The sequence below is a fragment of the Xyrauchen texanus genome, chromosome 22 (assembly GCF_025860055.1).
Source record: "Xyrauchen texanus isolate HMW12.3.18 chromosome 22, RBS_HiC_50CHRs, whole genome shotgun sequence".
Lineage (NCBI taxonomy): Eukaryota > Metazoa > Chordata > Actinopteri > Cypriniformes > Catostomidae > Xyrauchen > Xyrauchen texanus.
The window spans coordinates 32,534,370-32,553,418 of NC_068297.1; positions in this window are offsets into that span (position 1 = coordinate 32,534,370).

Here is a 19,049-nt window from a genome sequence, read left to right on the forward strand (position 1 = left end):
TAAGGAAAAGTAGGAGGCGAGAACCGGCTTGACAATATAAATAATAGTTTTAATGATAAACTTAAACAAAAGACAAACACACACACATGACGGAGCAGCTGCCCATAAACAATCTCTCTCTGTCGCACCACCTTCCGCAGTCGGCCTTTATCCCTCTCGGAGGCTTAATTAGCCTGATAAGGGACCGGGTGTGCAGAATCACCCTCTCAACATCTTCACCCCACGAGGATTTCGAACCTCAGATAAAAGTCATTTAAACTGTTCGCTCTTTGTAAATCATGACTTGTTATGATCTTTTTTTGTGGTTTCATATTAATTACTTACTTCATTACATTCCATAACTTTCGTAGAATCCCCTGAGTTAAAACTTTGTTCTATAATCTCCCTGTGTTTTTTCGTTGCCCCTTTCAACAAAACATTCAATTCCTTTTGAACCAATCTTAATTCTCTTTGATCTTGGATAATGAAAGCAAGTTTCTTCCTATTAATACAGTCCTTTATTTCCTTTGTAATATAATGTTTGTTAGTTGGAAATATAGTTACAGTTTTCTTGTCAGCAACAGTATCTAAAAAGAAATTACTATAATCAGTTATAGTGCCATAGGCATCTTCTATATCCATATCATGAAACATTTGCCAATCTGTGCAATCAAAACAACCTTTGAGTGCTTCAATGTTATCATTCGATCAAACAGTCTTCTTCAAACAATATTTCCAAATTACAGAGGAAAATAAAACGGAATTCATAAAAGAGCAATACACAGCAGGCTTTTCAGGACACGTCTTTTTAAAGATGCCTTTCCACCTCTGTGTATTTTCTGGATGCGGCTGTTTTCTCTCTGTTCCTGACTGTCATAAGCGCTGCCTCGCGTGTCTGGGCTGCGATCACATGGAGGCAGCATTTATGAATGGTTTATGTTGTCATTGCGAGAACATAAGCCATGGCAACATTGCTATTATGGCTTTCTTCCTTCCGAGGGAAAGCCATTTCAGCCACATTCATCCTACAGGATTAAGGCCGGCACGGCCGGCGATGAAGGTGAATTGGGGAGAGCAACGGGCTCGGTTTTGCTGGGTATATCCCCACGAACCACCCGCCGCAAGCTTGTTTGCTTCCATCCGGGTCCGGCGCAAGACCGGCACGCGTTATGGCCAGTCCGTCGTCTCCTTCGGACCACGCTAAGCTGGTTTATTATTTTGCCGCTGCATCGGAGAGCGTCACAGCGGCATCTGGTGCTGATGACTTGTCTGGGCTGCCACCTTCGGGTCTGCTCGGCCAGTCTGAGGCTGACGCGCGGATGTCTGCTATGTTTTCCTGGGCCGCCGTGAGCGGAAACTTCCATCCCCTCACCCCTCATGGCTAGTCCATTGGTTCCTCGGGTCAGGGCGCTGCTCATAACCCCCCCCACCCCCGGTTCCTTTGTTCCAGGAAGTGCATGACGAGCTTATGAGGTCGTGGAGGGCACATTTTTCTCTCTGGATCCGCTCGTCCGCTATTGACGGTGGGGCGGCCTACGGGTACACGGAGGTCCCCCAGGTGGATAGGGCGGTTGCGATCCACCTGTGCCCTGAGAATGCCGCCACCTGGTGGGATCATCCGGTACTCCCCTCCAAGGCCTGTAGGATGATGTCGTCACTGACTTCGGAAGCCTACAACACCACTGGACAGGCCGCCTCCACCCACGCATGCCATGGCTCTCCTGCAAGTCCACCAAGCCAAGGCACTTAAAGATCTGCACTTGGGTAGTCCTAACCCCGACGTGCTGCAGGAACTGCACTCTGCAACTGACCTTGCTCTCAGAGCCACGAAGGTCACAGCGCAGGCACTCGGGCAGGCGATCAGGCTGACTGAACATGTGCTGGTTGACCAGGACTATCCAACTCGGTTTCAATTCAATTCGCCAGGCTCCTGCCTCGTCTCAGCGGTATTCACTCCACTTCAATGCGCGGCAAAAAGCACTTTTTACAACTCTGCTACTCAAGGACGTGATAGACCCTGTCCCTCCAGCTGAGATGAAAAAGGGTTTCTACAGCCCTTGCCTCATCGTATCCAAAAAAGGTGGTGGGTTGCGGCCAATCTTGAATTTGCGAGTTCTTAACCGGGCTTTAAGCAAACTCCCGTTCAAAATGCTCAAGCAGAAACAAATTCTTGCCTGCGTTTGGCATCAGATTTGTTCGCAGCGGTAGACCTTAAGGACGCGTACTTCCACGTCTCCATTCTGCTTTGATATCTACTCTTCTTACGGTTGGTGTATCAGTACAAGGTCCTCCCATTCGGCCTGCCCCCTCACGTCTGACATCGTTTTTGCAAATTCACACACCTCTTTAGCATTATCTCTAGTGATTTCCGAATGGCGAAGCTGGACATCATTAGTGCCGACATGAATAACAATTTAAAAATACCTAGATTTAGCATTATCCAGCACTTGTAAATTTGATTTTGATGTCAGAAGCCCTGGCACACAAAATGCATTGAACAATATTGGCTGGAGTCTCTATTTCCACGTTCCTTACAATAGAATCACCAATAACAAGATTCTCAGTGGGTGCATCACTGAGTGAGGAGAATCGATTGGAAACCCTAACAGGAACGGGAGAGTGGTGTAAACTAGTATGCTGCTGAGACGTAACCCAAATGCCCTGCTGCGGGGGCTCTACAGCCAGAACCATAGTGTGTGTGCTGCTCTCTGTATTACCCTCATCCGGAAAAGCATCTGCATGCTTCACTTTCTCACTGACCTCCACTAGCATTTGGATGCGTGTGTCTAACTCATTAACCTTATCTGTCAGCCTGACTAATTCCTTACATTTATCACATGTGAATCCCTCACTGCTGACGGATGAGGCTATTGTAAACGCAGGAAGAAATAACATGAGCGGATGCCATGACTTACCGCAGTTGTTTGTTGTTGTTGGTTGTTTGAGATCGATGTGAATCCCTCATGTAATTGTTTGTTGTTTTTGTTGTTCTTGATATGTGGTGCTTTGAGATCAATGCAATAATCTGTGTAACAGAGGAGAAAAACATATGGATGCAGAAAAATGCAGGGTGTTCAATGGTGGTCTGGGAGTGCTGAAAGTGTTTGTTTCAGGTAAGGAATGGGGTCTGGTGGACACACGTGCTCCCTTCTTTGTTCAGGGCATGGCCTTCTTTAGTGGCTTGACACACGATATTTACTTTAATCTAGCCCAGGGTGCGGTTCCGGAGGGTAGTGTTCTGCGATGCTCGATTCCCAACCACTCGACATGTTGATTCTGAAAGTTAATTTACACTGAAATCAACCCCTTTTAGCTTAATTACTGACCAACTCCATCTGATATTTTTCCATCAATTCATGCATAACCTCCAAGAACCATGTTCTAATCCCATGGAAATTTTACATTTTAACTCTACCGATGGAGTAAAAATGTAGGGTTTAGTGTTAAGGTGTGGTTGAGGGGGTAGAGTTAATAAATTATGCATTTCATAAAGTTGACTGTATTTTATCACAAGACTAAAAATACAACTTGCCTTTGCCAGTTTGAACCATCCACATCTTGGACATGGGCATTCCAATGACCAATATTTTGACTGCTACATTCCGTCCGCTAAGCTTCTGTTCGGACACTCTTGCTTACTGCTCCATGCTTTGCTCTATCGCTTTTATATTTTCATATTTTATCTCCTTTTATCAACTAATTTTAACTAATTTTAACTTAAACAAATCAGCACAGTGCTCAAAAGCTTGGACTACTACAAAAAATCCGACCAGCCTCCCACTGAAAGTTTTCATTCCAGGGAAGGGAAAACACAACTGCCTACATTCAAAAGGATAAGAGAAAATGCCTCTTCTGGAATCTACTTGCTGCACTAACTGCCACAGACTTTTACAAAGGATTGCAGTTCTTGAAACAAAGTTATTTACAGGACCACCAAACCAGACGGAACACACAACAGAGCTTCGTGATGGACGCCCTCAGCATACAGCCGGTGAGTCCCATGAATCTAGTGCTTCTCGACAGGCCATACTGAGTGTAGAGAAACAAGCCGATCGACTTACAAATCGATGGCAAAAACAGGGAGCAAGACCAAAAGGCACTCGAGACATCAGATTGTCACGAGAATCTCATATTGCCACAGTAGCATCCTCTAACCCAGATACGGCTCTGACAAGGATTGCAAACACTGGTTTCCTACCACCGCCTATACATCTTGAGAACAGATTTGAAGTATTAATGAATGAGGAATCCCCAAACGTGATGAATGTGATCGAACACAGACTGAATCAGCCAGTAGCTAACACTGATGTGAATGGGCGCTCAAGGTCGAGCAGACAGCGGCATTCAGCTCAGAGCGCAGCCGGGCCCAGGACTCTGATAGTGGGTGACTCCATAATCAGAAACATTAGCAGCAGGGATACAACTACATGCTGCCTTCCACAAGCAACAACCTCGGATGTAAACAGGGAACTTCAGAACATTCTGATGAAACATAAGACTGCAAATCGACTCATCATTCATGTGGGGAAGAATGATATTCATAAAGAGCAATCAGAACTCCTTAAGAAGGATTTCAATGAACTTTTTGAAACACTTAAAAGACTGAAAGTTCAAACATTCATCAGTGGACCACTTCCAGCAAGAGGAACAAACAGGTTTTCACGGTTGCTTGGGCTTATTGCAAAAAACCTGCAATATAAAGGGAGTTAACTTCATTGACAACTTCAATCTTTTCTGGAGTCAGAGGCAACTGTTTCGACAGGATGGCCACCACCCAAACAAACTTGGTTCAAGATTGCTAAAGGACAATATCTACTTCTCCCTCAATCATCCTTCTGCAGTGTGTGCCAATCCACTCAATCTGAATGGCACACACACACCTGGACACAGTATGAATGACCACAGGACTTCACTTCAGCACCTGAATGGACATGCAGTTGACAAATCACACAAGGACAATGATAACACCACTCAGCCACAACAATTTCTGCTCATGGACACAATCTCATCTGAGCCCTGCCCACAAAGTTCACCACAGACAGACTGTGACATATTAGAACTGCTCCAAGATTCAGCACCCAAGGACGACTTTCTGGAAAACATCCAGGGAAACCAGGACAGCATATTACTGCCCCTCTCACCAGACACGTTATCCCTCTCTCCAGCATCTCCACATCTGTGTTTCTCAGAGAAAATGGAAGAACTGGTGTATGCTGGAACCAAACTATCCCACTCTTTTGCTGCAAGCCCCCAGATATCAAGCAAAAAACGTCAGGCCCCTCAAGCACCTGCGGGCCCAGCTCGCCCTCCCCCTCCTCCTGTGAGAGCTCTTCGACCTCTGCCAAAACGCCAGGGCTCACACCCTCCTCCATCTGCTCGAGGTGAACCAAAAACAACTGATACCAGCTCTCAGTGATATGTGCTGGGTCCCCGCTATGATAACAGTAACTTTCTCAAATGTTTACAAAACAAGCGGGAACCCAGTGTGCCTGTATCAATCTCTATTGCTGTTCGATTACATTATAGAAAGTCTAAGGCCTTCAAAAGCCATTCAGCAAACCCATCTAATCTGGTGCCTATTACACGCCAAACTAAGATTGCTGTGGGGACAAAAACTGTTAAGTTAGCACTTTTAAACATCCGCTCACTTAAAAATAAATCACTTCTAGTCAATGACTTAATAAGCACATACAACCTGGATTTTATGTTTCTAAATGAAACTTGGCTAGAAGACAGCTGTAGTGCAACAGTCCTTAATGAAACATCCCCTCCTAACTTTACTTATTTGAGTGTCTGCAGAGAAGGTAGAGGTGGGGTTTAGCTGCTCTGTTTAAAGATGTCTATCAATGTAAGCAAATATAATTTGGGAATTACCCGTCTTTCGAATATCTGGGTAGAGTGTTAAAAGGTGCTCCACGCATTTTACTTATCATTATTTACAGGCCTCCAAAATACTCTCCAGCCTTTGCTGAGGACTTTACAGAACTGTTATCAACAATGACCTCAGAGTTTGACTGTTTTGCCATTGCTGGAGACTTTAACATTCACATAGATAATGCAGAAAACAATATGACAAAAGAAATCATAACTGTTTTAAAAACTTTTGATCTGACTCAGCATGTACATGGACCCACACACAATCATGGACACACTCTAGATTTACTTATCAGTAAGGGTCTAAACATTTCATCGATTGTTATTAAGGATGTAGCACTGTCTGATAATTTCTGTATTTTCTTTGATATATTGATCTCTCCTGCCATTGAAGCTAGATCTGTGTCTGTCAAGAAGAGATGCTTAAATGAGAACACTAGTGTACTATTTATGAAGGCTATATCTTTAACATCAAGTATATCTGCTGACTCTGTTGATTTACTCCTTGATTCTTTTAACTCAAAAGTTAAAAGTGTAATTGATGATATTGCTCCTGTGAAAGTCAGGAAGAAGAGTGGCAGACAAAAAGCACCTTGGAGAAACTCAACAACAGTGCAAAATATGAAAAGACAATGCAGAAAATCAGAGCGCATGTGGCGGAAGACAAAACTTGTAGTCCATTATAACATCTACAAAGACAGCATCCATGCTTTTAATATGGAACTAGGCAAAGCTAGACAGACTTTCTTCTCGAATATTATAAACAGCAACTTAAACAACACGCACTCTTTTTGCGACTGTAGAGAGACTGACAAACCCCCCAAGCCAGATTCCCAGTGAAATGCTCTCAGACAGCAAGTGCAGTGAGTTTGCTTCTTTCTTCTCTGAAAAAATCAATAATATCAGAAAGGTGATCAGCACATCCTTGAGTTGTGCTGGGGTCAGACAAATCAAACCACAACCTGAGAAAGTAGTTACTATGTCTGATTTCAAAGAAATTGATGGCAAAATTTTGGAAGAAACCGTACAGCACCTTAAAACATCAACCTGCGCCCTTGATGCACTTCCCACATCTTTTTTCAAAAGTGTGTTCAACTGTTTAGAAGCAGATCTCCTAGAAGTGATAAACTCCTCACTTCTCTCTGGGAGTTTTCCAAACTCCCTGAAAACTGCAGTTGTCAAGCCCCTCTTGAAAAAGAGCAATCTGGATAAGACCATATTAAGCAACTATAGACCGATCTCAAATCTGCCTTTCATAGGCAAGATCATTGAAAAAGTTGTCTTCAATCAGCTGAACAAATTCTTGAACTCAAATGGATACTTTGACAATTTTCAATCTTGTTTCCGATTGCATCACAGCACAGAGACAGCGCTCATAAAGATAATAAACGATATTCGCTTAAATACTGATACAGGCAAATTATCAGTACTGGTACTACTCGACCTCAGTGCTGCATTTGACACTGTTGATCACAACATACTTCTTGACAGGCTGGAAAACTGGGTGGGGCTATCTGGGATGGTCCTAAAATGGTTCAGGTCATACTTAGAAGGGAGAGGTTATTATGTGAGTATAGGAGACCATAAGTCTGAGTGGACGTCCATGACATGCGGAGTCCCACAAGGCTCAATTCTTGCGCCACTCCTGTTCAACCTGTATATGCTCCCAATGAGTCAAATAATGAGAAAGAACCAAATTGCTTACCAGAGCTATGCAGACGACACACAGATCTACTTAGCCCTATCACCTAACGATTACAGCCCCATTGACTCCCTGTGCCAATGCATTGATGAATTAAACAGTTGGATGTGCCAAAACTTTCTTCAGTTAAACAAAGACAAAACTGAAGTCACTGAGTTTGGAAACAAAGATGACGTTCTCAAGGTGAATGCATACCTTGACGCTAGGGGTCATACAACTAAAAATCAAGTCAGGAATCTTGGTGTGTCTCTAGAGTCAGATCTTAGTTTCAGTAGTCATGTCAAAGCAATAACTAAATCAGCATACTATCATCTGAAAAATATTGCAAGAATTAGATGCTTTGTTTCCAGTCAAGACCTAGAGAAACTTGTGCATGCCTTCATCACCAGCAGGGTGGATTATTGTAATGGACTCCTCACTGGCCTTCCCAAAAAGACCATAAGACAGTTGCAGCTCATACAGAACGCTGCTGCCAGGATTCTGAGCAGAACCAGAAAATATGAACATATCACACCAGTCCTCAGGTCTTTACACTTGCTCCCAGTTACATTTAGGATTGATTTTAAAGTATTATTACTGGTATATAAATCACTCAATGGGCTAGGACCTCAATATATTGCAGATATGCTCACTGAATATAAACCCAACAGATCACTCAGATCATTAGGATCACATCTGCTAGAAATACCAAGGGTTCACTCTAAGCAAGGAGAGTCTGCTTTTAGCTATTATGCCAGCCGCTGCTGGAATCAGCTTCCAGAAGAGATCAGATGTGCTCCTACATTAGTCACATTCAAATCCAGACTCAAAACACATCTGTTTAGCTGTGCATTTACTGAATGAGCACTGTGCCACTGTGTGTCCGACTGTTTGTACTGTATTTTATTTTATTTTATTTTATTCTAAACTGTTTCAATTATTCTTATTTTTTTATTCTTATTTGAATCTCTTCTATGTAAAGCACTTTGAATTACCATTGTGTATGAAATGTGCTATATAAATAAACTTGCCTTGCCTTGCCTAATCCTTAATATGTGATTACAGCCTTGATCCACATTTTTACAGAGTGGTAAAACTGATTCAAGGGCAACTGTTTTAGGTTATTATGGTAATATATTAGGTAAAACGGTATTAGGTCATGTTCACATTTAGAAATATTAACAATCAAGTCCCTACTTTGAACATGCAGAGTCTAATTGATAACTTTTTATCTTCAATTTCAAAAGCTTGTAATAAAGGCTCTGTTTGCTCTGTCTCTCTATTTTTGGTCTTAAATTGTTCCTTCTAGATTTTGTTTTTCATCACAACATACAGATCTGAAAGGCAGGGTGGTCCCAAGGACATCCAGACATTGGACAACAAATGTGATACTGGTGTCCATTGAAAAATAAGAACATCAGGTTTGCAATAAAGTATAAACTTTTATCATCAATAATCAGGAACATATTCAAACAATGTTTTGTTTATAATACTTTTCTGAACTGCATTTTCTTCTGGACATTTCAGTCACAACAGTGGATTATTTATCCAGACCAAGAGACAATACAAAATAGACTAATTTAGTAGAAAATAACCTAAGGTAAGAGCTGGTATAGAAATATGATGTATGTGGCTATTTGGGGCTTAATGAAGCAGTATTGGGGGTAACGTGATAAAAGTAACGTGTGTTATGCAATCAGATTTCTTTTAAAGTAACAAGTGAAGTAACACAATATTTTTTTATTTTAGACCATAATATCAGAGTTACTTTTTAAACGTAGTAACTGATTGCTTTTGTAAACCTCTTCTGTCCCTGTATTGTGAGAAACCAGGTGTAAAAGTGATTAAACTTAGACGTAGTGCATGATTGGCATTGTAGTTCTATAGAGTGTGAGGCCAGATAATGTTAAGCGGAGAGAGACAAGTCACTTCTATTTAAAGGAATGGGAGAAATTGGAATGCCCAATAAAGAAACTTTAGCACCCAACAGTCAATGGATGTAGAAAGGAAGTTCCGCCTTGCAGGTAAAAGAGCCATTCACCTTTTAGATACTGACATCACCCGTCAATCAACTCACTAACAAGCATTAGCTCCCTGTAGGAGAATTGGGGCGGCTGTGGCTCAGGTGGTAGAGCGGATTGGCAACCAATCACAGGGTTGGTGGTTCGTTTCCCGGCCCACAAGACTCCACATGCTGAAGTGCCCTTGGCAAGACACTGAACCCCAAGTTGCTCCCAATGGCAGGCTAGCGCCTTGCATTGCTAGCAGCTCTGTCGCCATTGGTGTGTGAATGTGAGTGTGGATGGCTGATTGGGACACAGTGTGAAGTGCTTTAGTATCCTCTAAGGTTAAAAAAAGCGCTACATAAGTGTGGACCATTTACCAATGTGATGAGTAAAGACTCTGTATCAGTGACTCCAAGCAATGCCCTACATTGATTGTGTACGCAGAGAAAATGTCTTAGTTTCTAATAATATTCTACATTTTTGTTTTATAATAAGCAAGTAGTTTGATTCATGAAAATTAACCGTTTTAATAACATTTTGGTAACATTAAAAACGATTCCATTCAAGTTGTATAAACGTGCCTTTGAAGTTGTGGCGTCTTTACGTACCATGTATCATCAAAGCAAGCGTGCACTGAGATGACTTAACCTTTTCGCATGTACAATCACACTGTATTTATCATTCCAGGGTTGTTCCTGGGGTGTACGATCACACCGGTGTGATTTGAACCTTCGTGTCTAATGTCATTAACTGGCAATTTATAAAATTCAAACTTTTGCACTGTTTAGCTGCCTGCTACAGGGAGGGACTGGCTAAGCACTTGCATTTAGATGCCAATGCTTGAACAATCTTTTCAACCACAGGATGTTTATTTTATGTTATAGGCATTCAAGCTAACACATAGACTATGTAGAGAGGGACAGGCTAGGTGCTTGTCATTTATATCTAAAATAGCTGCTCAAATAGTCTTTTCAAACACGTGATAAAATAAATGTATGTAACAGCCTTCAAATAAATATAGAGGTATTAGAATACAAGTTTACAGCGCATATCTACACATTGGGATATAACAGTAGCAAAAATAATTGAGAAAAACAATCACCTTTCAAACTTAATGTTTTATTCACATGAAACCAATATTATGTTGACAGGCTCTGGACTCTGAAGTCTGCATTGCAATGTAAACAAACATGGCCATGGACACAGCCTATCAATAATTAAGTTCATCTCGATAATAATACGATCATTATAAAAGTAATACAAACACATATGTTTGACATATTTGAGAATCTAATAACACATTTTTAATGTAGTAAATAAGATGATGTTTTGTATAAAAAATTAAGAATCTGAAAAAAGGGATTGACATCAGTAATGCTTCATGCGATGCACACACACAACACCAATGGAGATGGAGGAGGTAATCTCTTCCAGCTGGAGGGCTACCAGCAATTTTACACCTCCTGGACATCAGGGGATTTTTTTTAACCATCAAAATCAGACCCCATCTGCATCTCCCACAGAAGTCTAATGTTTGAAAATGTTTATAACAGAGGAGCTTGTTGAGAAGATCTGGAAACAAACAGCTACAGTATGCCACAGAACTGCTGGAGAACACCACCTGGAGTGAAAGGAAAGCTGGCAAAGTTGGTTCTGAATAATGTAAATGAAATTGAGATTGTTGTAATTAAGCTTATATTCTAGTTGTGTGTGATGTACTCAATGGTTACACTGGATCCAGCACTGACATCCACCACTACGAGGGTCTTGGGATCTCTGAGTCTGTCGTAATTTCCTTACTGGCCCCTTACTTTTGATAGGGCACTCCACTGATTCCCTGCAATTTGGGATCAAAATGATGATAGGGCTGCTTGAGGAGCACAGTTCACTGTGGTATCGGTGCAGTGGGTTCCGTCCTGCCTCAGACAATCCCCTGCATCTGACAGCCAGGCATTTCCCCTCTTAAGTTCCTCAAACCACTTCCCAGGGCCAGGGGCGTAGCACCAAATTTTGGGCCCTGGGTACAAACCATCTTGCTGGGCCCCCGTACCAAATATGTATGTATAGAAAACTGACTTCTAAGGGGCCCCCCCTGCCTCGGGCCCTGGGTACTCGGTACCCTTTACCCCCCCAGTCCGACGCCCCTGCCCAGGGCAGCAGGACCAGGCAGCACTGCAAGGTCGGTCTCTCCAGCACATAGAAGACAAAGAAGAATTATTATTATTATTATTATTATTATTATTATTATTGTTTTTTTATGAAATTACAATGGTCTATGAAATTTGTATTTTTTGTTTAACCATAACTGTAATAAAACTGTTCAAAATGTCATTCATTATGCCTCTTTTCAGCATGTTTTTGTTCTCCATGGATGAATCAGTGACAAAGTGGAAGGGTAGGCTGGCATTTCGGCAGTTTATACCTGCAAAAAGAAACAGATTTCACATTATTTTTTGTGTATTTGCAAGACATGATTATTTATATCAGATCTACCGCATACATTCACCATTATGAAGGCTTGGGATCTCTATGTCTGTTGTACCGCCACCTTATGTGAGAAAGGATACTGGTATACCAGTCCCACATTCTCCCAGCAATGTTACGGGGCCTGTGGTACTGTGGGGGCAAATAGGATGAAAATGAACATGATCACCTGCAAAATTACGAAAGAGAAAGCGGAGTAGTGAAGTAGTAAGGTACTCACCAAGTTTATGAGAGCTGTGCAACACTCCCTATTGTGTTAGCCCAGGTTTTTGTGTAGTACCATATCCTGAAACCAGGCAATGTTGTTATATATTCATATAATTTACTTACCATCATAATATTTTATTGTTATTGATAAATGTAATTGAAAAAATGTCATATTTAATTTACTAAAATCATTTATGAGCATTATTTCCATTATTTTAATAACACAGAATTGACATATGTCTCTGACAATGCAACACTGTGATTTTTGACATCACATAGGACTTGTCCCTTCATGGTGAAACATACAGTATGAACAGTTAATCGTGAATGAAGGCTGGCTTCATTGCTGTGATATTATGTTCAATACTATCTATTACCAATACCAATGCAATCCTACCATAACTTTAGCTGAAAAATATATACTATTAAAAAATCCTAAGACAATCACTTTTCATCAAAGTGAGCATGAGTGAACCCAACAAAATAAACAATAATAAACGCTACAATGTGCTGAGCAGAGCATTGCCAAATAGATTACAAAGTCAGTGAAAGGGCATGATGGCATTTACAACAAAACTAATGTCTTAACGAATTACAAGACCGTATATGTATATGTAGGACAAACATCTTTAAGTCATGCGTCTATTATAGTCTATGCATGAGTTTTTAAGTTACTTTTTTAAAACAGCTGTTTATTTGTTTATGATACAGTATCTCATTTGAACATGTTGAACATTTAATAAACATTTAATGAACACTGAATTAACAGTAAAATAACTTGAAAAAATAAATATCAATTAAAATAAAAAAGAATATATATATATATATATATTGTGTGTGAAATTATGAGTATATATGATTGTACTTAACATTTTGAACTATTCTGCCCATTTACAGCAGGGCTTAACAAAAAGACTTGATGTCTATGGGCGGATTAACAAACCAGGTTGGGTCCCCCCTGCTTTTCAGATCTTTGTATTGTGAAGGAAGGTGATAGAGAAAAAAAATTAGAATTATTTTTTCTAGTGTTTGCTGCCACCTAGAGGAACAATTTGAGACCAAATTGAGAGAGATGGAGCTAACAGAGTGTTTCAAGCTTTTAAAATGGAATCAAAAAGGGTTAATCTCAATCTGAGGTACAAATCAGATACATTATGTACCTTTGTTTATAAATACATGACATCAAAAATATATATTGCTAGGTTCAGATCACCTCTGTGGAGGATGTCATGAAGTTTCAGCCTGAAAACTTAAAGAGAAGACCTATTGGATGCATAAATCTACTCATAATTCTTAATAGTTTACCATATTGAATTTCATTAATGGAATATCATGAATTATGCATGCTTTGAGTGGGCCTAGCTGGCTGTAAAACCTGTTGTTATCATCTTGCTTGGCACAAAATGAAACTCTCCATACCCAAAGGTCAAGATTATATTACAACATAAATATATTGAACAAACTTCCCCTGTCCTCCATTCTGAGTAAAACTATAAAGTAGTTTTCTTTTTAAACTGACCCTGTCATAACCTAATCATTACTCAAACAGGAGGAAAATGAAGACAATTTTAAAACCATTTTGGAGAAGTCAGTCATTTTCAGTGTTGTGCTGTCTTCAATTCTCTCATGCTCAACGCAATTTGCAATAACTTGCCTAACTTAACATGCTTTTGGGAGACGTTTATCACATCACATCTTGTCATTATTACAGTGAATGCAATAATATGCAGTTCCCAGCTCTTTCATCTGTGTGATAAAGTGTGGTTATAGGGTTCTGTGATTTATAGATCTGGAGGGAAGGTGATGTGCCAAACTCAATTCAATGCATCCATGTACAACTCACCATGTGCCCCACCGAGAACCACACGTTATAGCGACCACTAGGAGGTTACCCCATGTGATTCCACCCTCCCTAGCAACTGGGCCAATTTGGAGTCATTCAGAATGTCCTGGATTCGAACTTGTGACTACATGCCTTCTCTATAACAAGCTATGCAGCCTTTCATCTGATTAACTGAAAACAAAGTGGGAGTTGGGAAGTTCTCTGAGAATGATCCGCAAATAATTCAGAGAACCCCACCTACTCCCACTCCACTGATAGCGCTGTTTATTTGCACATGTTGTCTGCATAGTTTTAGTGTCTGATTCACTAAAGGAATTATGCAAATTTGGAAATGGCTTGAACATGTCCAGAAATCTGTCCTGAACACAATTTGCACGCCTCAATTCCCTGTCATGAAGGCTGGTCCTCAGTGCTAAGTTATGGATGATGCAGTAGGCAATTGCAATGTGGCATACTTTACTGGGAATGTACAGCATCGATACACCTGAATTGGCTCTTTTACTGTAAGTGGCAGAAGAAAGTTCGACTAAACCTTACGTTTGGATACAGTATATGCCGGTTATCATTTGATGAATTACTGCAGCCTTATAAATGGCACAACTGTCTGGTGAAACTACCCCTGAGAGTTGAAACCAGGACTTCTTTCATGTTTAGCATGAGTTTTAGAAACCAAGGATGAGAAAATGAATCACCACCACCCGCAAGCCAAAGTTGTTCTTGTCAGTTCAGAATGAATTTTGACACTTGTCTGACAGAGGCGATTATTGCCTCATTCCCACAAAGTCATCATCAAAGACACTTCGTACACCCTCTGTGGTTTCATTAAAGGCCTGTTCCTCTGTTTTGGGGGGTTTCATCAAACAAAGAGAGATATAGTATGCATCAGGAATAGGGACGCATCTGTCCCAAGGCCGATGCAAAACGCACGACATGAGCAGAATGCAGCACTGGACTGCTTTTTAATTGTCTCAAACACATGAGGACTAAAAGGTAAGTTCAAGGGGAGACATTTTTACTTTGTAGCAACTGAGAATGTTTGAATACTACAGTGTAAAAGTGGCATGAAACTGGATCACACTGTAAATGGAACACTGGTAACCAGTCTGATTTATGGCTTTTCCCAATATTATTTAGCACTGGGGAGGGAGCCTTTTGTAAGAGCATATTTTCCTGCAATTTATCACAACACCTCCACCCTACAGTGCTCTTGAGTGTTGGGGCAGTGTAAGATGAGCCATTGATGCAACAAATCTTTTAACTGTAGGAAACGCACAGGCCCTCGAAAGCACATTTGTATTCTGAGGGTAATACAGCCTGCACAGTTCATTCAAATTGGGTGTTACTAATGTAATGTTACAGACATGTAAGCACTGGTGCATCTTGGGGAACTGCTGTTTTGCCACATGAACCTTTGATTTTGAGTCATCACTTTAACAAAATAATGGAGAATGACAACAATGACTGTAAGAAAATTAATTAAAAGGAATAATAGCCAAAAATAAAATCAATTATTCTCCCAAACTCTATCTTAGACATATTAACAGAATGTTTATCCCTCTCCAGTTGTAAAGCAAAAATGTCAGACATCTGCTTAGATCATGCAACATGTTTAATTTACTGGAAAAAATACGTGTCACGTATTCAAAATATAAATGTTGTTGTTGTAGTTTGTAATCATTTACTCTTTCTCTTGTCTTTCCAAACCCATGTGACTTTGCTTCTTCTTATGAAAACCAAAATGTGCCCTTATGTCGTAGCTCTTAAATCTCATGCACACTTGCATATATTTACTAAACAGGTTTTATGTCAATGATACCAAATGCCATTGGATCTCATGTGTCTCGTGACTGATTGTGGAACATCAAAAAAAAAAATGGTAACACTTTACAGTAATGTAAAGGGGTTTATCAGTGAGATTAATGAGTCATTTACAAATGCATTTTAAATAACTGATAAGCAACATACACGAAAAGAGTGACTTTCATGCAATACTACTAATTATCCATTTAACATCACATGTTTTAAATACTCAACATGTATCCAACATTAGTTACATATATGAAAATGTGCCTTAGTTTAAAGTAGACACGTATGCAGCATTTATAAAAGGAGTTGCCATCATTAGAAACATATGTACATCAAGCTCTGCATGGATTATAGGTAAGTTGGGACACCATGAGTGATTAGCATCATTCTTTTGACATACATTTTTGACACTCAAGGAAAGTGTCAACACTAGTGAATCATGACTTTTCAGTAATTCATGTAAACACAAAACATACTGTACCAAATGACAGAAAGTGGACTTTACCTGTCACATTACAGTTTGTGAAAACCACACTTAACAGTTTGCACTATGAATAGATGTGCATGAAAGATGAATAATGAAAGCTGCATATATATTTGCCCATTTAAATGCTTTAAGAGCATAAACTGCTTTGTTTTAGTTTTCACTTTTTTGGGTTAACTACTACTTCTCATAATCTTTAACTCTTCAATAAAATGAATGGCATCTATGCTAATCTTATTCAGTTTGTTTCCCTGTCTCAAACTTTGTATTCTTATCCCGAGTTTACCAGAGCCGGCCATATCCAGCTCCATTCCTGCTTGGTGTCAGACTCCACAGCTATGTGTCACTGAGTGATGATGAATAACTGCAGCCTGTGCCAGACGTGAAATACTTCATGTGCCACTGCCTGAACCTTGGACTTAGGATGAACCTTACCGAACCTCAGCGAAATGACCTGCCAGTTGCATTGCAATGCACCTAATGTAACATTGCTGATGGAAAGGACAGTGATGAAAATTATGACAATGGAGTGATGAACCCAATTGCAGTTTATTTTATAAGATAAGTGAAATCCAATGTGAAGTGGAACAAAACAAAACATAAACATAACTTGACCTGACTTGACATAGACTATGATACGTAAACATGGACTAAACTTGACTTAGCATGACAACGTTACACCAAACAATACTTGTCAAGAGACAATGGAAAACATGAGGGCTTAAATATACAGACATGGGTAACAAGACAATAACAAGAAAACCAATCACAAGATTGAACTATTAAGACAATGATACAAGATCCAATAACATAACAGAACTGATAACAAGTAAAAAAGACGATAAACCAATGAAAACAAGACACATGAACATGGAGAGAATACAGGACATCACATGACTAGGGAAACAGGAACTAAGCTTTTTAAAATAAAAGACATGGAATCAACAGAATAAACATGACACCTAACTGATTTCGGCCAGCAACTCCTTGGTCCAATGATGGACTACACTCTTAAAAAGTAATATTTAGACTGCAAAAGCCAACTAACAAAGGACAATGCGTCCATGTGAACTTTTGCAGTTAATCCAGGATTGACTTCAAAGACATAAGTAATAAATCTTACATTTCATGCAAAATGTTTGATTGAACACTGACTCTTAACACTTACATAGTTTACTCACTAACAACTAATATTGGCATTAATTTCATGCTGTTTAGCCAGAGGAGAACTGGCCCCCACAGAGAGCCTGGTTCCCCCCAAGGTTATTTTCATCCATTTAACCTTATGTATCTTATGGTGTTTTGTGTTGCTTGCCACAGTTGCCTCCGGCTTGCTCACTGGGGTTCTAAATACAATTATTATTTACTTATTTACTTAATTATTTACTTTTATATGCCATTTACAATCATATTTTAATCAAACTACACAATTTTGACTCTAAGACTATAGATATTAGTTACATTTTCTGTTAAAGCATGATTTCCTGTAAAGCTGCTTTGAAAAGATGTGTTGTGAAAAGCACTATACAAATAGAAATGACTTGACTTGACTACTGTCATAGTAAAGCAGCAGTTTAAAGAGAATCTTACAGGGTAAAGTATGTACACACACTTGCAAAGTTTAGCCAAGCATTTGCATACTTGCAAACAGTATAATTATTGCATTAAAAGTAGCATAATGTATGCATGTCTTTAAAACAAACAGACATTGCGTAAAATCCACAAAACTCTCAATCTGATTTCACAGGGTTGCCTACTTAAGGGTCTTTAATATTCTACTCTGAATCATAGATGTTCATTCACAGTATTCAGGGGATTTTTTTCATTGTTTTATATATATTGACAACTATTTTGATTAAAAAATAATCCCCTTTTAAAGTCTTTGAACAGCTGCTGAGGACTCAGAAGGCCAGCGCAATGGCGAGACAATATCGTTCATTTGAACATTTGATTCCACCTCTTTTGCCCATTAATGAGAACATTGTGAAGAAGTGACTGTGCACTGTTCTATTCATTACTGAATGAAATGAAACTTCACTGTCTATTTCAAAGGCTTGAGCATTTGTACTGAGGACAGTGTAGTGGCTCAGATTTACTCTGTATGATGTGATGAATATTAATGAAGCCCATTCTTCCCCCTCTACACCACGCTATCTGTCATCATTGGCCCCCGCATATGAATAAAACAACCCAACTTTATTTTTTACGGATGTAGGTCCAGTGAGGCTAGTACAAATAGAGGATGTTCTTGCACAGCACAGATGCTTAGCTCGTATACAACAGCTCCTCTGCTTCAGAAAGGCAGATACTATAACAATGTGTTTTAGCTTGTGTGTGTGTGTGTGATGAGAGAGAGAGAGAGAGAGAGAGAGAGAGAGGGGCCCCAGACTGGGTCATAAAGCACCCTGTATGCTTGCAGACGTATGGAAAGCCCACATAATTCAACTTGGTAATGTGTTTCAAATGATTAAAACACTGCCCATATATTCACTCATACACACAAACATACACATACACACACACACACACACACACACACACACACACGCACTGGTGATAAATCACTGAGCAAGTGTCAGCTCTGAGCAGAAACAACCAAGACAGGCACATTTTGATTAATGTGACGCAATGAGCCAGTGAGATATTACGCCCCATGTTAATGCTAAAATACAGTAGCACAGTGAA